This window comes from Pristiophorus japonicus, chromosome 8 (genome assembly GCF_044704955.1).
Source record: "Pristiophorus japonicus isolate sPriJap1 chromosome 8, sPriJap1.hap1, whole genome shotgun sequence".
In the NCBI taxonomy this organism is placed as follows: Eukaryota; Metazoa; Chordata; class Chondrichthyes; family Pristiophoridae; genus Pristiophorus; species Pristiophorus japonicus.
The window spans coordinates 167,225,448-167,248,492 of record NC_091984.1 but is presented as its reverse complement, the minus strand read 5'-3'; the positions used below and the strand labels follow the sequence as shown (position 1 = coordinate 167,248,492).

At 47.3% G+C, this 23,045-nt stretch overlaps 1 protein-coding gene, 1 non-coding gene and 1 pseudogene across 2 annotated transcripts in view; 1 reads left to right on the top strand and 2 right to left on the bottom strand.

Annotated features, from left to right (window-relative positions):
* LOC139268803 (glutathione hydrolase 5 proenzyme-like) overlaps window positions 1–23,045 on the top strand; it is a 101,436-nt gene that overhangs the window by 1,792 nt on the left and 76,599 nt on the right. The window lies entirely within an intron of this gene.
* LOC139269972 (U2 spliceosomal RNA) lies at window positions 6,311–6,508 on the bottom strand. Its single transcript, XR_011594378.1, has one exon. It is a non-coding gene; the product is annotated as a U2 spliceosomal RNA (small nuclear RNA).
* LOC139270017 (U2 spliceosomal RNA) lies at window positions 6,642–6,850 on the bottom strand (annotated as a pseudogene).

The window sequence follows — 23,045 nt, the reverse complement described above, 5'->3', positions numbered from 1 at the left end:
TATTTGGCCGGAATTTCCTGTGGCTGGGTAATCAACAAGTTTTGCTGAAATTCTACATAATATCCATGCCCATTTTGCTGATGGGAATTGAGGGTGAAATTTCCTGCCAATCTCATTAGTATACATGTAAAAATCAATGTAAACAATCGAGGTGCAAGGAAAGCTTAGCTCACACCAGATATTACCTCTTTAAGTATGAATATTAAAGTCTGAAGCCTCATTACCATGCTTCATGCCGATTAGGCACAGTCAGTGGAATCATGGAACCTTTTCGATTTTTAATGTAACTCATTCTGATGTCAGTGGGAAAAAAATCAGTAAATACAGTACCATCTCAATGAGAAAAAAATCACCAGAAATATAAGAACATAAGAAATAGGAGCAGGAGTAGGCCACACAGCCCCTTGAACCTGTTCCGCCATTGAATAAGAGCATCAACCTCAACTCTACTTTCCCATCCAATCTTCAAATCCCTTGATTCCCCGAGTCTCCAAAAATCTATCTATCTCAGCCTTGAATCATCATCATCATCACAGGCAGTCCCTCGGAATCGAGGAAGACTTGCTTTCACTCTAAAAATGAGTCCTTAGGTGGCTGAACAGTCCAATACAAGAGCCACAGTCCCTGTCACAGGTGGGACAGATAGTCGTTGAGGGAAAGGCTGGGTGGGACAGGTTTGCCGCACGCTCTTTCCGCTGCCTGTGCTTGCTTTCTGCATGCTCTCGGCGATGAGACTCGAGGCGCTCAGCGCCCTCCCAGATGCACTTCCTCCACTTAGGGCAGTCTTTGGCCAGGGACTCCCAGGTGTCAGTGGGGATGTTGCACTTTATCAGGGAAGCTTTTAGGAGGGGGGAAATAGAGTATGAGAGGAAGCTTGCCGGGAACATAAAAACTGATTGCAAAAAGCTTCTATAGATATGTGAAGAGAAAAAGATTAGTGAAGACAAACGTAGGTCCCTTGCAGTCAGATTCAGGTGAATTTATAATGGGAACAAAGAAATGGCAGACCAGTTGAACAAATACTTTGGTTCTGTCTTCACAAAGGAAGACACAAATAACCTTCCGGGAATACTGGGGGACCGAGGGTCTAGTGAGAAGGAGGAACTGAAGGAAATCCTTATTAGGTGGGAATTTGTGTTAGGGAAATTGATGGGATTGAAGGCCGATAAATCCCCGGGGCCTGATAGTCTGCATCTCAGAGTACTTAAGGAAGTGGCCCTAGAAATAGTGGATGCATTGGTGATCATTTTCCAACAGTCTATCAACTCTGGATCAGTTCCTATGGACTGGAGGGTAGCTAATGTAACACCACTTTTTTAAAAAGGAGGGAGAGAGAAAATGGGTAATTATAGACCGGTTAGCCTGACATCAGTAGTGGGGAAAATGTTGGAATCAATTATTAAAGATGAAATAGCAGCGCATTTGGAAAGCAGTGACAGGATCGGTCTAAGTCAGCATGGATTTATGAAAGGGAAATCATGCTTGACAAATCTTCTGGAATTTTTTGAGGATGTAACTACTAGAGTGGACAAGGGAGAACCAGTGGATGTGGTGTATTTGGACTTTCAAAAGGCTTTTGACAAGGTCCCACACAAGAGATTGGTGTGCCAAATTAAAGCACATGGTATTGGGGGTAATGTACTCTCGTGGATAGAGAACTGGTTGGCAGACAGGAAGCAGAGAGTCAGGATAAACGGGTCCTTTTCAGAATGGCAGGCAGTGATTAGTGGGGTGCCGCAGGGCTCAGTACTGGGACCCCAGCTATTTACAATATACATTAATGATTTTGATGAAGGAATTGAGTGTAATATTTCCAAGTTTGCAGGTGACACTAAGCTGGGTGGCGGTGTGAGCTGTGAGCAGGATGCTAAGAGGCTGCAGGGTGACTTGAACAGGTTAGGTGAGTGGGCAAATGCATGGCAGATGCAGTATAATGTGCATAAATGTGGGGGCAAAAACACGAAGGCAGAATATTATCTGAATGGCGGCAGATTAGGAAAAGGGGAGGTGCAATGAGACCTGGGTGTCATGGTACATCAGTCATTGAAAGTTGGCATGCAAGTACAGCAGGCAGAGAAGAAGGCAAATGGTATGTTGGCCTTCATAGCTAGGGGATTTGAGTATAGGAGCAGGGAGGTCTTACTACAGTTGTACAGGGCATTGGTGAGGCCTCACCTGGAATATTGTGTTCAGTTTTAGTCTCCTAATCTGAGGAAGGGCGTTCTTGCTTTTGAGGGAGTGCAGCAAAGGTTCACCAGACTGATTCCCGGGATGGCAGGACTGACATATGAGGAGAGACTGGATCGACTGGGCCCATATTCACTGGAGTTTAGAAGGATGAGAAGGGATCTCATAGAAACATATCAAATTCTGACAGGACTGGACAGATTAGATGCAGGAAGAATGTTCTCGATGTTGGGGAAGTCCATAACCAGGGGACACAGTCTAAGGATAAGGGGTAAACCATTTAGGACAGAGATGAGGAGAAACTTCTTCACTCAGAGAGTTATTAACCTGTGGAATTCCCTATCGCAGAGAGTTGTTGATGCCAGTTCATTGGATATATTCAAGAGGGAGTTAAATATGGCCCTTACGGCTAAAGGGATCAAGGGGTATGGAGGGAAAGCAGGAAAGGGGTACTGAGGTGAATGATCAGCCATGATTTTATTGAATGGTGGTGCAGGCTCGAAGGGCCGACTCGAAGGGCCGAATGGCCTACTCCGGCACCTATTTTCTACGTTTCTATGTGTCCTTGTAACGTTTCCTCTGCCCACCTTTGGCTCGTTTGTCGTGAAAGAGTTCCAAGTAGAGTGCTTGCTTTGGGAGTCTCGTGTCTGACATGCGAACAATGTGGCCTGCCTAGCGTAGCTGATTCAGTGTGGTCAGTGCTTCAATGCTGGGGATGTTAGCCTGGTTGAAGGCACTAACGTTGGTGCATCTGTCCTCCCAGGGGATTTGTAGGATCTTGTGGAGACATCGTTGGTGGTATTTCTCCAGCGACGTGACGAGTCTACTGTACATGGTCCATGTCTCTGAGCCATACAGGAGGACGCCCTGTAGACCATGAGCTTGGTGGTAGATTTGAGGGGCTTGGTCTTCGAATACTCTTTTCCTCAGGCGGCCAAAGGCTGCACTGGCGCACTGGAGGCGGTATTGAGTCCCGGCGTCAATGTCTGCTCTTGTTGATAAGAGGCTCCCAAGGTATGGGAACTGGTCCACGTTGTCCAGGGCCGCACAGTGGATCTTGATGACGAGGGGCCAGTGCTGTGCGGCGAGGACAGGCTGGTGGAGGACCTTTGTCTTATGGATGTTTAGTGTAAGGCTCATGCTTTCGTATGCCTCAGTGAATACGTTGACCAAGACTTGGAGTTCAGCCTCTATATGTGCGCAGACACAGGTGTTGTCTGCGTACTGTAGCTCGACGACAGAGGTTGGGGTGGTCTTGGACCTGGCCTGGAGACGGCGAAGGTTGAACAGGTTCCCACTGGTTTTGTACTTTAGTTCCACTCCAGCTTGTTTACTGTGAGGTGGAGCATGGCAATGAGGAAGATTGAGAAGAGGGTTAGAGCGATGACGCAGCCCTGCTTGACCCCGGTCCGGACATGGTTTGAGTCTGTGATGGATCCGTTGGTAAGGATCACGGTCTGCATGTCGTCGTGGAGCAGGCGGAGGATGGTGACGAACTTTTGGGGGCATCCGAAACGGAGGAGGGCGCTCCATAGACCCTCGCGGTTGACCGCGTCAAAGGTCTTTGTAAGGTCGAAGAAGGTCATGTACAAGGGCTGGTGCTGTTCCCTGCATTTTTCTTGCAGCTGTCATGCTGTAAAAATCATGTCCGTTATACCCCGTAGGGGACGAAATCTGCACTGTGACCCCGGGAGGAGCTCCTCAGCCACAAGGAGAAGACGGTTGAGGAGGACTCTAGCAATGACTTTCCCAGTGGCTGATAACAGGGAGATTCCTCTGTAGTTGCCGCAGTCGGACTTGTCCCCTTTTTTAAAGATGGTCACGATCACTGCATCGCTGAGATCTCCCGGCATGCTCTCCTCCCTCCAGATGAGAGAGATGAGGTCATGCCAACAGTGCCTCTCTGCCATACTTCAGTGCCAGAGCGAGGATTCCATCTGCTCTCATAACCTTGTTGTTCTTAAGCTGTCTTATGGCTTTTTCTACCTCGTGCAGTGCTGGGGTTTTACTGAGGTGGTGGCGGGTAGCATGTTGCAGGATGGAGTCGAGGACACTCCTGTCAAAGGCAGAGTCTCGATTGAGGAGATCTTCGAATTGCTCCTTCCAGCGAGCCCTGACTGCCTCGGTGTCCTTGATGAGTGTTTACCCGTTCTTGGCCAGCAGTGGGGTGGGGTCTTCGGTGTTTGGGCCATAGGTGGCCTTAACTGCGGTGAAGAATCCTCGCACATCATGGCTGTTGGCCAGCTGCTGTATCTCCTGTGCTTTCTCCATCCACCATCTGTTCTTTAGGTCCGGAGTTTTTTATTGAACCTCGGCCATAAGCTGTATGTAATGCTGCCTTGCTGCTCGCAAGTTGGGTTGTTGTTTAAGGTTCAGAAATGCCCTGCGCTTGCGATCTATTAGCTCTTGGATCTCCTGGTCATTCTCATCGAACCAATCCTGGTGTTTCCTGGTTGAGTGACCGAGTGTCCCTTCGCAGGCATTGGTTATTGAAGCCTTGAATATACTCAAAAGACTCAGCATCCACAGTCCTCTGGAGCAGAGAATTCCAAAGATTCACAACCCACTGAGTGAAGAAATTCCTCCTCATGTCTGTCTTAAATGGCCTTATCCGGAGACTAGGGGCCGAAATTGGAGAACTTACCGCCCACTGCCGTGACATTCTTCTGCTCGAACCGCCCAGTGCCACTTTCGGCGTGGCCTGGAGCGGGCGGGAGGGGCGAGCCGCTGGGAAGTGCCCACCGATGTCAGCGGACGGTCGATGCGCGTAAGTAGACTCCCGCCAGCCGAGATGCCATATTCATGAGGGCGGGAGTCGGCTGGAATCGGCGGCAGGACAACGGTGGACCGCTAATTGCAGGCAGCTCTGTCCTCAATGGTAAGTGCGAAGATGCTGTAAAAAAGGTTAGTGAGGTTTACTTAAATTATTTCTTTACGGGGACTTCATCATCATTATCATCATAGGTAGTCCCTCAAAATCGAGGAAGACTTGCTTCCACTCTAAAAGTGAGTTCTTAGGTGGCTGTACAGTCCAATACAGGAATTACAGTCTCTGTCACAGGTGGGACAGAGGGACAGACAGTGATTGAAGGAAAGGGTGGGTGGGGAGTCTGGTTTGCCGCACGCTTCTTCCAGTGCCTGCGCTTGCTTTCTGCATGCTCTCGGCGACGAGACTCGAGGAGCTTACCTGGATGGAGTCTCCTGAAGGCGTTCCAATGTTTTTTTTTAATGCTTTTCCTTTTCAGGTCTTTGACCCTCCGTGGGCGCGACTCCATCCTCGGCGGCACTTGGGCGGTCCTTTGGGCGGAACTTGGGCGGGCGGAGACCTTCATCAAGTTCAGGCCCACAGTATGACCCCTCGTTCTAGACACTCCAGGAGAAACGTCCTCTCAGCATCTACCCTGTCAATCCCCTTCAGAATCTTCTATGTTTCAATGAGATCACCTCTCATTCTTCTAAACTCCAGAGAGTGTAGGCCCATTCCACAAAATCTCTCATCATAAGGCAGCCCTCTCATCCCAGGAATTAATCTTGTGAACCTCTGTTGTACCGCCTCCAAGACAAGTAAATCCCTCCTTAAACAAGGAGACCAAAACAGTGCACAGTACACCAGGTGTGATTTCACCAATACCCTGTACAATTGTAGCAAGACTTCCTTACTCTCATACTCCAACCCCTTTGCAATAAAGGTCAACACTCCATTTGCCTTCCTGATTACTTGCTGTACCTGCATACTGACTTATGGTGTTTCATGCACAACCCTTCAATCTGACAAAAGGTCATCGATCTGAAACGTTAACCCTATTTCACTCTCCACAGATGCTGCCTGACCTGTTGTGTATTCCCAATAGTTTCTGTTTTTTTCAGATTTCTAGCATCTGTAGTATTTTGTTTTGATGGATGTAACCACCTTCATCAGTGTCAGTTCCTGCTAAGCTACATGCATTCAGACTGAAGAAAGGATTTTTTTTTTTTTAATTCGTAGCCAATCGTTCCAATTCTTTGTCAAATCACAAACGCCAGAGGTCACCTTGCACACATCAAGGATCACTCTGCGCCAATGCTCTTAGCCAAAAGGCCTAGAGCCACTGCACCGTTTCTGGAAATACTGAATACCAGGTTCGTGCCATGGAGGTGGATGGGTCAGGTCCCCCACACACCTCCATGGAGGTGGATGGGTCAAGCCACCCCACCCACCTCCTATTTCCAAAAAAGCAAGCATATACCTTCCTGATCCAGGGAGAACCACCTTGGGGTTATGGTGGTTACTCCCCTGTCAGGTCAGTTACACATGATCTTAGCCAAAAGGCCAAGAAGCGATCGGAAGGATTTTTTTTTTTTTTTTGAAATTCGTAGCCAATCGTTCCAATTCTTTGTCAAATCACAAACGCCAGAGGTCACCTTGCACACGCCAAGGATCACTCTGCGCCAATGCTCTTAGCCAAAAGGCCGAGAGCCACTGCACCGTTCCTGGAAGTACTGCAATACCAGGTTCGTGCCATGGAGGTGGATGGGTCAGGTCCCCCACACACCTCCTGTTTCCAAAAAAGCATAGGAGAACCACCTTCCTGATCCAGGGAGAACCACCTTGGGGTTATGGTGGTTACTCCCCTGTCAGGTCAGTTACGCATGATCTTAGCCAAAAGGCCGATTTGGAAGAGTGCAACATCCCATGACGAATGCTGTGAATTTCAAGTCACCTCCTGTGTAGTGTGGCTTGTTATCTGAGTGATGCACTTTACACAAAAAGCCCCGGGGACAGCGAAACGTCTGAGTGAGAACACATTACCTGGGCTAACACCAAGGGATCGTATTACGCTTGTACCTTTCAGTGTGATATCAGACATTGCACATCAGACATTGAATGCTACATTTATCAGTATCAAGTGAAAACAATCAGCCAGGAAAAGTGATTAATAAACAAAATAACCTCACTCATCCAATGAAAAATCAGTTTTCCTTCCAGTTTTTTCTTCCCACTGCCCACCGCCTGACCCCCACCCCCACCCCCCCGCCCCCCGAAAGAACTTGTAGAACGTTGAGACATCTCCAAGTGCTTCACAGCCAAGTGTAGTCACTGTTGTAAAGGAGGAAAATGCAGCAGCCAATTTGCAAGGTCCACAAAGAACAATTAGATAAGCGACCATATAATTGTATGCAATTTTAAAGGACGTGCAGTTACAGAGACCTGAGAGTGTACGTACACAAATCATTTAAGGTGGCAGGACAAGCTGAGAAGACTGTTAAAAAAGCATCTGGGATCCTTGGCTTTATTAATAGAGTAATAGAGTACAAAAGCAAGGACATTATGCTAAACCTTTACAAAACACTGGTTAGGCCTCAGCTGGAGTATTGTGTTCAATTCTGGGCACCACACTTTAAGAAGGATGTCAAGGCCTTAGAGAGGGTGCAGAAGACAATGGGGCAGAAATCCCGGCCTCCCTGGGTCCGTACGGAGTGTGTACGGACCCAGGAAGGCATCGCAAAAGCTGGTTTTCAGCGCACAATGTGCATGCGGGAGCGAGGACATTTGCAAGGGAAAGATTGTGGGATTTACCCATATTTTGCCCAGCAACTATCCTCAAAACTCTTGCATCTGATAAAAGGTGGGGGTGGCAGAACAGCTAAGTGCAACCCTATTCTCATCTAGCATGCATTCCCTGCAAGGGCAGCACTGGTTTGCAGGGACCCTGTCTGATATTGCTTCACCCTTACCCAGGGACACTGAGGTTAACTGTAGCAAACCCTCCTCAGTTTACACCAGGCACTGAAGCTGGGACTTTCTGTAGTGCACATTACTTAGCTACTACACTGGCTTAACCTGTGGAGCTATTTATGAAATGTGTGGAAGTAGCCATTTAAAGGGGCTTTGTTACTCATGCTGAACAGAGCTTTGCAGTCAACATAGTGACATTAATTATAACATGAAAAAACTTGCATTTATTTAGCGCCCTTCACAACCTCAGGAGGTCCTAAAGGGCTTTACAGCCAATTAAGTACTTTTGGAGTGTAGTCACTTTTGTAATGTAGGAAAGTCAGCAGCCAATTTGCGCACAGCAAGCTCCTACAAAAAGCAATGTGATAATGAATAGATAATCTGTTTTAGTGATGTTAGTTGAGGGATAAATATTGGTCAGGACACTGGGGAGAATCCCCTGCTCTTCTTCAAATAGTACCATAGATATCAAAAACTTTTCACCCACACAAAAATAGTTTGGGTACAAATGAACTGCCAATTGACAGATAGCTTATGATCCACATGTGCCACCCGGCTTGGACTCATGGCCTGTGAAGACTTTTTAAATAAATTCTCGGGATGTGGGCGTCGCTGGCAAGACCAGCATTTATTGCCAATCCCTAACTGCCCTCGAGAAGGTGGTGGTGAGCCGCCGCCTTGAACCACTGCAGTCCGTGTGGTAAAGGTGCTCCCACAGTGCTGTTAAAGAGGGAGTTCCAGGATTTTGACCCAGAAACAATGAAGGAATGTTGATATATTTCCAAGTCAGGATGGTGTGTGACTTGGAGGGGAAGTTCGAGGTGGTGTTCCCATGTGACTGCTGTCCTTGTCCTTCTGGGTGGTGGAGGTCGTGGGTTTGGGAGATTCTGTCGAAGAAGCCTTGGCAAGTTGCTACAGTGCATCTTGTAGATGGTACACACTGGAGCCAAGGTGCACCAGTTAGTCAGTATACAATTGGCTCCAGCATTCTTGGGCTTGTGATGGGAACCTCAGTCCAGGTTGCTGCTCCTGATTGGAAGGTGGCATGTTTGGATATTCAGTGAGAATACGATCTGGCTCAGTTCTGATGATGTGCAGTCACATGAACTGTTATAGAGTCATTACGGCACAGAAGGAGGCCATTCGACCCATCGGGTCCATGCCGGTTCTCTATAGAGCAATCCAGTCAGTCCCATTCCCCCGCTCTATCTCCGTAGCCCTGCAAGTTTATTTCCCTCAAGTGCCTCTCCAATTTACTTTTGAAATCACCAATCGTCTCCACTTCCACCACCCTCGCAGTCAGTGGGTTCCAGGTCATCACCATTCGCTGCGTAAAAAAGTTCTTCCTCACATCCCCTCCAAGTCCTTGTACCCTCAGCTAAACCTGTCATAATCTTGTATATCTCTATCAAATCTCCCTTCAACCTCATGTGCTCCAAAGAGAAAACCCCAGCTTCTCCAACCTAACCTTGTAGCTAAAATCCCTTATCCCTGAAACCTCTCTGGTAAATCTCCCCTGCATCCCCTCAAGGACCTGCACATCCTTCCTAAAGTGTGGTGACCAGAACTGGACGCAATACTCCAGTTGTGGCCGAATCAGAGCTCGACAAAGGTTGAGCTTTAGTACTCAATACCTCTATTTATGGAGCCCAGGATCCCATATGCTTTGCTAACTACTCTCAATATGTCCTGCACCTTCAAAGATCTATGCACATGAACCCCCAGGTCCCTCTGTCCCTGCACACTATTTAGAACTGTGCCATTAAGTCTATATTGCCTCTCCCAATCCCTTCTGCCAAAATGCATCACCTCACACTTCTCTGTATTAAATTTGATTTGCCACTTCTCTGCCCATTCTGCCAGCCTATCTATGTCCTGTTGCAGTCGATTGGTATCACCCTCACTGTTTGCCACACCTCCAAATTTGGTAGCATCAGCAAATTTTGAAATTTTACTCAGTCTTCCAAAATCCAAGTCATTTATATATATAAAAAAGAAACAGTGGTGCTAGCACTAATCCCTGGGGAACACTACTGTCTGCCATCCACTAGTCTAAATTATTTATCCCAGTGGTGCCAGCCTTCAATGGTAGAGTTCTCTACAACTGAGTCAGAAGGCTGTTGTTATATCTTCAGTACAACTCACAACACACACAAGCCTTAAGATGGCAGAACACTCTGGAACTCTAGTCAGGTGACCTGTTCCCTCTTTATTTGTGCACAGCACCCCGCTGCAGTGTCACAGTAGTCCACAGGTGGAGCTATATATATATATATATATATATATTTTTTTTTTTTTTTGAAATTCGTAGCCAATCGTTCCAATTCTTTGTCAAATCACAAACGCCAGAGGTCACCTTGCACACGCCAAGGATCACTCTGCGCCAATGCTCTTAGCCAAAAGGCCTAGAGCCACTGCACCGTTCCTGGAAGTACTGCAATACCAGGTTCGTGCCATGGAGGTGGATGGGTCAGGTCCCCCACACACCTCCATGGAGGTGGATGGGTCAAGCCACCCCACCCACCTCCTGGTGGAGCTATATATATATTACAGCTGTGGGTTCAAGTCCCACTCCAGAGACGTGAGCTCAAAATCTTGGCTGACACCCCAGTGCAGTACTGAGGGAGTGCTGCACTGTCAGAGGTGCTGTCATAGCCAGTATTTATACCCCAACCAACATTACGAAAAAACAGATTATCTGGTCATTGATCACATTGCTGTTTGTGCGAGCTTGCTGTGTGTAAATTGGCTGTCGCATTTTCTACATTACAACAGTGACTACACTTCAAAAGTACTTCATTGGCTGCAATGTGCTTTGGGATGTCCAGAGGTTATGAAAGGCGCTATATAAATGCAATTTATTTATTCCTTTGTGGGGCTTTCGATCACATTTTATCGGTTTATTTTGTGAACCTGCTAAGCAAGTAGATTGTCCTCCTGAAACAGTTTGCCAGGAGGCACAGTAAACGCAGTAAGAGCACTTTTAATTATAGTGTCCTTGTGCAGATTTACAATGATCACAGTACAAACTGTTTAAACCTGGAACATCCTCAAACTGGATGGAAATGGGAAGACAATGAGATCAGCAGCTCTTTCCTTAGGTAACCCTGGGTTTTGTTTGCTGCTCACAAACCTTGCAAGAACAGTCTTATCATGTCAACAGAGAGCCTTCCGTCCCATCGATAGCCTCCCTGCAGGGCCATTAGTGACTGGCGAACAGAACATGCCGATGCCTGTGGGACAAATGTACGATTGTTGTCCAGATTAATGAGCAAGCTGCTTCCTTGACAGGGATCTGACAGCTGAATTCTTCCATGGGACCAAACTATGTGATACCACAGGAGATAGCCTGGAAAATCTTTCATTGTTTCATTCACAACAGGGGTTCTAACTTCATAAAATATCTGCCCTGAGGAGCTTTCCTTTTATTGCCTATTTAAATTGTGTTAAGACTATCACCAGGGAAGCTGTGTTTGACTTTGTTTCAGCACATAGCACTTCCAGACAAAACAAAGAACTTGCATTTATATAGCGCCTTTCACGACCTTGGGAGGTCTCAAAACATTTACAGCCAATGAAGTACCTTTGAAGTGTAGTTACTGTTGTAATGTAGGAAACCCAGCAGCAAGCTCCCACAAACAGAAATGTGATAATGATCACATAATGGCCCGAACATTGCGGCCTCTTCGAGTGCATACGATGTGCAATTTATCAAAATGTCATCCCCGGGAGAAGGACATTCGCGGGCGGAGATTTGGGCCATTTTCCCAACTGCTGCCCAGCGAAAGTCCTTCAAACTCTTACGCCTGGTAAAATCAGCATATAGTCTACTTTTACCAGCGTAGGAGTTTTAAAACATAGAAAAAATAAATGTTATTACTTATTTTTATATTATAACCACTGTCTGTGAAGGTAAGTTTATTTTGAACACTATTAAAACATTTTTTTAAAAATTCACAAAAATACATTTTTCTCTAAAACATTTAATTTAATGTAATTTCTATTAATTTAAATATGTGAAGTGTTGGTGTTTTATTTGATCTTAGGGGTATTCTCATTGATAATAACGTGAGCTGGGAGCTGCCATTACTATGAATGTGATTGGTGGTCCAGGCCCACGTGATCCCAGGATACGCATACGCTCCTGGAAGATATGGGCCCGTACGCTGGGCTGCGCAGGTAGACCTCGAAGCGCAAGTCTATGTTCCTCCGGGACCACCAGGTATTTTCATAAAAAGAATTTTGGTCGGAGGTGTCCGCCCGCAGGAAGCCTCCGACCGCAATTTTCAGGCCAATCTGTTTTAGTGATGTCAGTTATGGGATAAATAATGGCCAGCACTCAAGGAGAACACCCCTGCTCTTCTTCGCAGTAGTGCTGTGGAATTTTTACATCCACCTGAGAGAGCTGAAGTACTTTTAAAGTGTAGTAACTGTTGCAATGTAGGAAACACGGCAGCCAATTTGCGCACAGCAAGATCCCACAAGCAGCAATGTAATAATGACACGGTAATCTGTTTTTTAGTGTTATACGTTGTACAATAAATTTTGGCCAGGATAGCGGGAGAACCCTTCTGCTTTTTTTCAAAATACTGCCATGGGATCTTTTACATCCACTTGAGAGAGCAGACGGCGCCTGAGTTTAACGTTTCATCCAAAAGACGGCACCTCTCACAGAGCAACACTCCCTCAGTGCACAAAGATTTGCCTGTATTTAGAATGCTCATCGCTACATTCAAATCCCTTCATGACCTTGTCTCTCCCTATCTCTGTAACTGCTTCCAGTCCTACAACCCTTCGAGTATTCTGCATTCTTCCAACTCTGGCCTCTTGTGCATTTCCCACTCCTTTCGCTCCACCATTGGTAGCCGTGCCTTCAGCTGTCGAGGCTCGAAGCTCTGGAATTCCCTCTCTACCTCTCTCTCCTCCTTGAAGACACTTCTTAAAACCTACCTCTTTGACCAAGCTTATCACATATCCTAATATCTCCTTATGTGGCTTGGTCCCAAATTTTATCTAATAACACGTCGGTGAAGCACCTTGGGACATTTTATTACGTTAAAGGCGCTATATAAATGCAAGTTGTTGTTGGATCTTTTTGTCAAGATGGCGCCCCCTTTAAGAATGCAATGCAGCTTTTAATTTTCTATCTCCAGTTTTCTCCACCCCTCTCAAGAAGGTCGAACTCCTGACTGGGACATGATTCTACAGGTGTGAGCCTTGCAATCAGTGGCCATTTATTCTACATGAATTGTGGGGGGGCGGTGCGGGGAGCAGCCAAATGTGATCCTGTCCTCTCCCTACGCTAGCACACGGGCACTTGCCAGGAGCATGTACTGGGTAGCGTTTAGGAGGCCAACTACAGCACTCCAAATGCGCCTTAGCACGGCCCGGGATCATATCTGGGACCTTCCTGGTTTTCCATATAGTGGGGTGGGTATTACGTTCAGGCAATGCTCAGAAGGAGCCTTTGGCCCACTCAAACACATAATCGAGGCTGACACTCCAGTGCAGTACTGAGGGAGTGCTACACTGTCGGAGATGCCGTCTTTTGGATGAAACATTAAACCGAGACCCCATCTGCTCTCTCAGGTGGAGGTAAAAGGCCCCACGGCAGATTCTAAGAAGATCAGGGGCATTCTCCCCGGTGTCCTGGCCAATATTTATCCCTCGACAACCATCATTAACACAGATTATCATGTCATTGATCACATTGCTGCTTGTGGGATCTTGCTGTACGCAAATTGACTGCCCCATTTCCTACATTACAACAATGACTACACTTTAAAAAGTACTTCATTGGCTGTAAAGCTCTTTGAGACGTCGTGAAGGGGGCTATATAAACGCGTCTTTCTTTTTGTGGTCGCATTCCCGCCCCTGAGTTAGAGGTTGCAGGGTTTGAACCCGCTCCAGACAGGCCCAGTGAGTGAAGACCGGATGCCAGCTCTGAACTCCAGGTTGACACACAGTGGAATATTTGCACCTGGTTTGTGTGAGTGAGCCCCCTATTATCGTTGGGAGGTGGGATAACCTAAACCCCTCCTGCATAGGGCAACCGGTTAGTATAATCTGGTTACAGAAACAGTAGTATAGTATAGCGATAGGCGGTCCCTCGTATCGAGGATGACCTGCTTCCACATCAAAAAGAGATGAGTTCACAGGTGTTTCAATGAAGGACCTGACATTCTAGCTCCCGAACTACATGTTGAAGGGTGGAAGATGCCTGTGCATGGATTCTTTTAACGTGTGGTGGCCGTTGCACACCAGCCACCACACGGGCTTGACAGAGCTAGGTCTTGATCCAGTGGCAAAGATTAACCAAGACGACTGGAGACCAGCTCTGCTGCACGGACCTAATGCGCACACATGCTCCTACTATCCATAGATCGCAGTGTGGGCTGGCCTGTGCTGCCCCTGGGCCCTCGCCTCTCCTGGACCCTGATCTCTCACCGCTCCTCTGCCCCGATCAAAAATGGAGCAGTCAGTAACAGGACATCAATTAGTCTTCTCTTATCTTGGAGACATCAAATATCGACACACTGTTATTTGAAATATCAAAATATTAAACTCTAGCCTAGTTGAAGGATTATTAACATCAACAGAAACAAACGCCAACTAACAGAATGAACACGATTCAGTAGGGATGTGAATAACAGCAGAATCCTTACCCTGTAGTCACGTGAACTCGCTGGTGTGTCAGCAGGGCGGATGACTGAGTGAATCCCTTCCCACACTCAGAGCAGGTGAACGGCCTCTCCCCAGTGTGACGTCGCTGATGTGTCAGCATGTTGGATGACTTAGTGCATCCCTTTCCACACATGGAGCAGGCGAACGGTCTCTGACTGGTGTGACTACGTCGATGAATTTCCAAGTCAGACGTGGAATTGAATCCCTTCCCACAGTCCCCACATTTCTACGGTTTCTCCGTGGTGCGTGTGTCCTTGTGCCTCTCCAGGTTGGATGATCAGGAGAAGCCTCGACCACAACCAGTGTGATACAATATATCCTCTAATCAAGAGATGCACCCTTTCCCTCCCCAATAAAATGTGTAGGGTGTGGTCCAGCTCAATATAATGAGCAAACCTTAAACAACTTACTAATCTTGAAGTTAAAAACAGCTTCAATTATGAAGGAAGTGGGAAGTACAGATAACATTTGTTTTCACTGGATAAGTTAACAACTTATTTGGTGCTGACACAGAGGACACTACGTTTCGCAAATAATATTTCTCCAAGGCAAAGAAAGCAGTGCCCATGGGGTATTGTATCTTTATGAAGACAACAGAGAAGGAGACAGGGGAAGACTGGTGATACAAGACGATTAGGAAGTCAATCTTAAAAATACTGAAGGAAACTGCAGCACTCCAAATGCACCTCGGCACGGCCCCGGGATATTTGGGACCTTGCTGGGCTCTGGCCTACCGTATCAGTACATTTAGCGGGGAGGGTATTGCTTTCAGGCAATGCAGCTTTAGCTGGCAGTGGTAAGTACAGGCTCACAGTGACTAGACACTGGGATTTACTTCCATAAGTGCCGAACAGGAGCAGTGCACCTGAGGTGCATTTACTGGCCTGGGAACCTTCAGACACATAGCTGTCTCCTGGCTAAGTCTCACTCCAGAAAACAAAAAGACTTGCATTTATATAGCGTCTTTCACAACCGCAGGAAGTCCCAAGGTGCTTTACAGTCAATTAAGTATTCTGAAGTGTAGTCACTGTTGTAAAGTAGGAAATGTAATATATCTGAGGGATTGGTCAGGCTGAGGAAACCAAAAGCAGTCTAGTTTAAATTTTATCTGCCATTAATCTCACGTACTGGTACTTTGGACAGGCTACCCAGCTACTTCAGATTAGTTAGATACAGAAACAGTAAAGAAAGACTTGGATTTATATAGCGCCTTTCACGACCACCGGACGTCTCAAAGCACTTTATAGCCAATTAAGTACTCTTGGAGTGTAGTCACTGTTGTAACATAGGAATAGTAGACTACAATATAAACTGCTGTATGGGGATAGGCTGCTCTGCTGCACGCAGATCCTGCCAAGGCATGTTTATTCAACTGCCCTGAATCAGTGAATGTTTGCAGATCTGTATTGCTATCAGATCTCACTTAACCACAGGATTGGGTAGGAGCTATAATCTACAAAATAGTGGGGATTCAGCAATGTCCACGCAATCCCATGTGTCCAGTTCTAACTATTGGGGGTTGCAATCGCTCTGTGTGTGCTACTTTAACACTAGTCATTAACGTAGTTACAGGGAGTGATCAGGAATTTGACGGGAGCAACAACATGTCAATCAATGCTCTAAACCAACGGGAGCTCCTTAAAAGCAGCTGGGCCAGAGCGAGACTAGTTTCAGGCCTGTTGGTGTCAGCCACGTGTTGGTGCGGAGGCATGGGACAGGGAGAGACAGAGAGGGAGGGAAGAGCTGCTACCCCCAGAGAGCCTCCCAAGCACGGGTGACGCCAACAACCAGAAGGCTGCGGTAGCAGCAGAGGCAGAGGCAGAGGCAGAGGAGAAGGCAGGCGATTCGGGCATGGCGGAGAAGGTGACGCTGGGCACCACCAACAGCAACAACAAGAAGCGGCCGAGGAGGGGGAGGACACAGCGGCAGCCGTGGCAGCTCCGACCGTCACCCAGCGCATCCTGCGGGCCGTGGCCGCCCGCGTCAACCACACCGTCAGGTACCTGGTGAGCAAGGGCTCGCTGGTGCAGACGGCCAACACCGGCGCCTCGGGCTCCGATAGCCTCCTGTGGAGTCCGATGGCGGTGGTAGCAATGCCCAAAGAAGATGCAGAAGCGGCGACGGCAGTCATCAGGAAGAACTTGGCCGCCCGCAAATCCACCCCGGCCGCCTCCCGGTGCCCCCAGGTCATGTGTGGCCGCCCGCCCGCCACCTTGCCCAAGCCCAGCCGGGCGGCGCAGATTCACCGCAAGCCCAGAGCCGGGCGCGTCCAACCACGCAAAGGGGCAGCCGCCAGGGGCCACCGCAAAAACCGGCCTGCCAGAGGTGGCGGCAATGCTTGGTAGGTGAGACGGCCGCGCAGAATCGGCGCGAGCGAGAGGGAGGGGAAATTTGCTCTCGATGGGACAGGCGCAGATTCTGAAGCTTTAAAATAAATTCAGGTTTGACTGAGAGGAAAAGGCACTCGGCTAGTCACCAAAACTGAACTGTCACTGGGTCTCACCCTCAAAGCCTCCCCTAGAGTTCCCTCAACTACCAGATTCCACTGGGATCCATTGCACTATTTATACTGAGTATTAGCTGTGGCTCAATGGTATCACTCTCTTGTCTCTGAGTCAGAGGTTTGTGGGTTCAAGTCCCCACCCCAGTGACCTGAGCACATAATCCAGGCTCACTGAGGGAGTGCTGAACTGTTGGAGGTACTGTGTTTCAGAATAGATGTTAAACTGAGCCCTGTCTGCTCTCTCAGGTGGACGGCACTACTGTGAAGAAAAGCAGGGGAGTTCTCCGAGTCCTGGCCAATATTTATCCCACAACTGACATCACTAAAACAGATTGGCCCGAAAATTGCAGGCAGAGGCTTCCTGCGGGCGGACGCCTCCGACCGAAATTCTTTTAACGAAAATACCTGGTGGTCCCGGAGGAATGTAAAATCATAGAAATTTACAGCACTGAAGGAGGCCATTTTGGCCCATCGTTTCCGTGCCGGCCAACAAACGGCTATCCAGCCTAATCCCACTTTCCAACTCTAGGTCCGTAACTCTGATCAGCCATGATCTTATTGAATGGCGGTGCAGGTTCGAAGGGCCGAATGGCCTACTCCTGCACCTATTTTCTATGTTTCTATGTTTCTAACCCTGTAGGTTACAACATTTCAAGTGCACATTCAAGTATTTTTTAAATGTAGTGAGGGTTTCTGCCTCTACCACCTTTTCAGGGAGCGAGTTCCAGACCCTCACCACCCTCTGGGTGAAGAAATCTCCCCTCAAATCCCCTCTAAACCTTCTACCAATTACTTTAAATTTATGCCCCCTGGTTGCTGACCCCTCTGCTAAGGGAAATAGGCCCTTTCTAATCATGCCTCTCAATTTTATACACCTCAATGAGGTCTCCCCTCACCCTCCTCTGTTTCAAGGAAAACAAACCCAGTCTATCCAATTTGTCCTCATAGCTAAGATTCTCCAGTCCCAGCAACATCCTCATAAATCTTCTCTGCACCCTCTCCAGTGCAATCACATCTTTCCTGTAATGCGGTGACCAGAACTGCATGCAGTACTCCAGCTGAGGCCTAACCAGTGTTTTATATAGTTCAAGCATAACCTCCCTGCTCTTGTATTCTATGCCTTGGCATGCGCTCCGAGGTCTACCTGCATAGTCCAGCATTCGGGCTCATATCTTCCAGGAGCGGATGCATATCCTGGGATCACGTGGGCCTGGACCACCAATCACAATGTAGTATTCTCATTCATAGTAATGGGAGCTTCCAGCTGCTAGTATTAACAATGAGAATACCCCTAAAATCAAAAACACCAACATAAATTTAAAAAAAACACCACTTTTTTAAATTAATAGAAATTGTGTTAAATTAAATGTTTCAGAGAAAAATTTATTTTTATGATTTATTTGAAAAAATGTTTCAATCGTGTTCAAAATAAACTTACCTTCATAGACAGCATTTTTAATATAAAAATAAGTAATAACATTTATTTTTTTCTGTTTTAAAACTCTTACGCTGGTAAAAGTAGGCTATATGCTGCTTTTACCAGGAGTAAGAGTTTGAAGGACATTCGCTGGGCGGGAGTTGGGCAAATGGCCTTCTCCCAGGGATGACATTTTGACAAATCGCACATCATATGCACCCAGAGAGACTGCAATGTTTGGGCCATTATTTGATCATTATCACATTTCTGTTTGTGGGAGCTTGCTGTGCGTAATTTGGCTGCTGGGTTTCCTACATTACAACAGTGACTACACTTCAAAAATACTTCATTGGCTGTAAAGCGCTTTGGGATGTCCTGAGGTCATGAAAGGCGCTATTAAAATGCAAGCCTCTGGTTTTTCTCTAAACCTATCCCTGAATGCTCTTCACTGACCCCTCCTGGAAAAGGCAAGTGTTTGGACATTGGGCGAGAACAGGATCGGCTAGCCTGTGATGCCCTCCACAGTTACATAGTCAGCTGATGCTCTTTCTCTAGGTTCTCAGCTGAAGAATGACAACTTGGCTGTCTGTCCAGTGCCTGTGGAACCTGTCGTCCCAATCCCCTAGCCCTCACCACACACATCACTTCGCTCCGTCCGGAGTGCTGGGAAAAATATTGAGGGAGCAGAAAGGTTTAAGTGAAATTGTGACAATTAGTTTGGGATTGATACAGGGCTATGGGGATAGAGTTGGGCAGTGGGATTAGTTTGGGATTGATACAGGGTGATGGGGGTAGAGTGGGCAGTGGGATTAGTTTGGGATTGATACAGGGCTGTGGAGATAGAGTGGGGCAGTGGGATTAGTTTGGAATTGATACAGGGCGATGGGGATAGAGTGGGGCAGTGGGATTAGTTTGGGATTGATACAGGGCGATGGGAATAGAGTGGGGCAGTGGGATTAGTTTGGGATTGATCCAGGGCGATGGGGATAGAGTGGGGCAGTAGGATTAGTTTGGGATTGATACAGGGCTATGGGGATAGAGGGGGGTAGTGGGATTAGTTTGGAATTGATACAGGGCTATGGGGAGAGTGCGGAGCAGTGGGATTAATTTAGGATTGATACAGGGCGATGGGGATAGAGTGGGGCAGTAGGATTAGTTTTGGATTGATACTGGGCTATGAGAATAGAGGGGGTTAGTGGGATTAGTTTGGGATTAATACAGGGCTATGGGGATAGAGCGGGGCAGTGGGATTAGTTTGGGATTGATAGAGGACTATGGGGAGAGTGCGGAGCAGTGGGATTAGTTTAGGATTGATAGAGGGCTGTGGGGAGAGTGCGGAGCAGTGGGATTAGTTTAGGATTGATACAGGGCTATGGGGAGAGAGTGGGGCAGTGGGATTAGTTTTGGTTTGATACAAGGCTATGGGGAGAGAGCGGGGCAGTGGGATTAGTTTAGGATTGATACAGAGCTATGGGGAGAGTGCGGGGCAGTAGGATTAGTTTGGGATTGATCCAGGGCGATGGGGATAGAGTGGGGCAGTAGGATTAGTTTTGGATTGATACAGGGCTATGAGAATAGAGGGGGGTAGTGGGATTAGTTTAGGATTGATACAGGGCTATGGGGAGAGAGTGGGGCAGTGGGATTCGTTTTGGTTTGATACAAGGCTATGGGGAGAGAGCAGGGCAGTGGGATTAGTTTAGGATTGGTACAGGTTTATGGGGATAGAGCGGGGCAGTGGGATTAGTTTAGGATTGATATAGGGCGATGGGGATAGAGTGGGGCAGTAGGATTAGTTTGGGATTGATCCAGGGCGATGGGGATAGAGTGGGGTAGTAGGATTAGTTTTGGATTGATACAGGGCTATGAGAATAGAGGGGGGTAGTGGGATTAGTTTAGAATTGATACAGGGCTATGGGGATAGAGCGGGGCAGTGGGATTAGTTTAGGATTGATACAGGGCGATGGGGATAGAGCGGGGCAGTGGGATTAGTTTGGGATTGATACAGGGCGATGGGGATAGAGCGGAGCAGTGGGATTAGTTTGGGATTAATACAGGGATATGGGGATAGAGCGGGGCAGTGGGATTAGTTTGGGATTGATAGAGGGCTATGGGGAGAGTGCGGAGCAGTGGGATTAGTTTAGGATTGATACAAGGCTATGGGGAGAGAGCAGGGCAGTGGGATTAGTTTAGGATTGGTACAGGTTTATGGGTAGACAGTGGGGCAGTGGGATTAGTTTAGGATTGATACAGGGCTATGGGTAGACATTGGGGCAGTGGGATTAGTTTAGGATTGATACAGGGCTATGGGGAGAGAGTGGGGCAGTGGGATTAGTTTAGGATTGGTACAGGGTTATGGGGAGAGAGCGGGGCAGTGGGATTAGTTTAGGATTTCTCTAGCAAAGAGCTGACACAGACAAGATGGATTGAGTAGCCTCCTGTGCTATCAACTTCTGTGGAAGCTCAGACCTCTTCTAGAAGTGTAAACTAAGATGTAGATGCCAAAGGATCTAGACTGGGGGCAGAAGAGACCCAAAGTGTAATGTAACAAGCCGACTCATGTTTTAGCAGCCATAGCACTATGCTGCTGTCATTTGCCTGCACATTCATACCTGTACCTACGGTTTCCGCTCTCTTCTTTTGCCTGTCTCCTAGTCCCCCCTCCTTTGCAGTCCTGACAAAAACAGGTTATGATGCCTTTTGAGGCTCTCTAACGGCTTCAGAATTTTTGTCACCCTGTTGTAACATGCCCCTTTGATTGTTGCCATTTCAATTCTGCTCCAGCACAAGGGGTTAATTTTAACTGCCTCTTCCCACTCTACTTCACCTCTCCCTATCAGCATATCTTTCTTTCTATTCATTTCTCCCTTGTGTTGATCTAGCTTTCCCTTAAAGGCATCTATAGTATTCACTTAACTACTCCCTGTGGTAGCGAGTTCCACATTTTAACCACTCTGGGTAAAGAAGTTTCTCTTGAATTCCCTCTTGGATGTTTTAGTGACTATCTTATATTTATGGCCCCTGGTTCTGGTCTCCCCCACAAATGGAAACATCTTCTCTAGGTCTACCCTATCAAACCTCTTCATCATTTTAAAGACCGCTATTAGGTCACCCTTCAGTCTTCTCTTTCCTGGAGAAAAGAGCCCAAGCAAGTTCAGCCTTTCCTGATAGACCAATGTTTAATTCCGATTGTAATTCTCAGGTTCAAATGGGTGGAGCATGCACTGCCCAGTTGTACCGGCCTTAACCTAACCAACGATCCTCAGCAAACAGCCCAAAGATATTTTTAACTTGTATTCTTGTGGGTCCAGGAGGGGCAGGAAGCATTCCCTGGGATCACTTACCCCACCCTCTCAACCCCTGTCCACCCCCCCGCGCCCCAGGCTTTGACCGGCAGTTGGTTCTGCACAGGACCCAGCTGATTTTTCTACACTCCCCAAAGGGTGAGCTGGCTCGGAGCGTCCATTTGGCGCCTGTAGCTCGCCAACTGCATGTAACTGAGGCCTTGGCCTCAAACTGGCTCAGGCCTCACTGGGGTTACAACAGGCAGGCAATGGGAGCACTCCATCCATCCATCGTGTGCCTAAATGTAATACCCACTTCCCAGTGCATCGCTAGGCTTGTCCAAATCTGGAGTTATATTGAGATAGCCAAGGAAAGTGAGCTGAAAGCTGTCTAATATCTAATTTTGTCAAATCCCTCCATGGCTTCACCCCTCCCTCTCTGTGTAAACTCCTCCAGCCCTACAACTCTCTGAGATATCTGCGTTCTTCCAATTCTGGTCTCTTGAGCATCACCGGTTTTAATTGCTCCACTTTTGGCAGCCGTGCCTTCAGCTGCCTAGTCCCTAAGCTCTGTAAGTCCCTCCATAAAGCTCCCTGCCTCTCGCTCCACCTTTAAGACTACCTCTTTGACCAAGCTTTTGGTCATCTGTCCTAATAATCTCTTTATGTGGCTCAGTGTCAACTTTTGTCTGATAACACTCCTGTGAAGTGCTTTGGGTAACCTTACTAAGTTAAAGGTGCTATATAAATGCAAGTTACTGTTGTTGTGACAGCAGTGCAACAACAGGGCCCCATTCTGGTCTGAACTGGATATTGTGTCTTCTGCTAGTTTCTTTTTGAAGGTGGATTGAGAAACACTTAATGAGAAGGGGCTCGGTACCAATGGTTAGGTGCCGTTATTTCACAGGCAGCAAGTAAATATACAGAAAAACAGCCAAAGCTAATTCCACTTGTTTAACTCAATCTCCTTGGAAACATGGGAGGAAATCATTAAGACTATGTCTTGACCCTATTGTGGGCTAACTCACTTGTTTTAAGCACACTCTTCTTTCTAGACAACTGCAAAACCTGACCTCCTAATTCCAGCTGTAGGCCAAGGACTATTTATCACAGGCTCTTGGTTAATCCTGACCACCCATGTCCCTTTTCTTTGTCTGTTCCAAGCCAGGGAGTTGGTTGTGATGCTGAGTTTTGTTAATAAAAGCGCTCTCCGTCTTCCTCCCTTGTGGTGTGGCTTTGAAGAGAATGAGCTAGAAG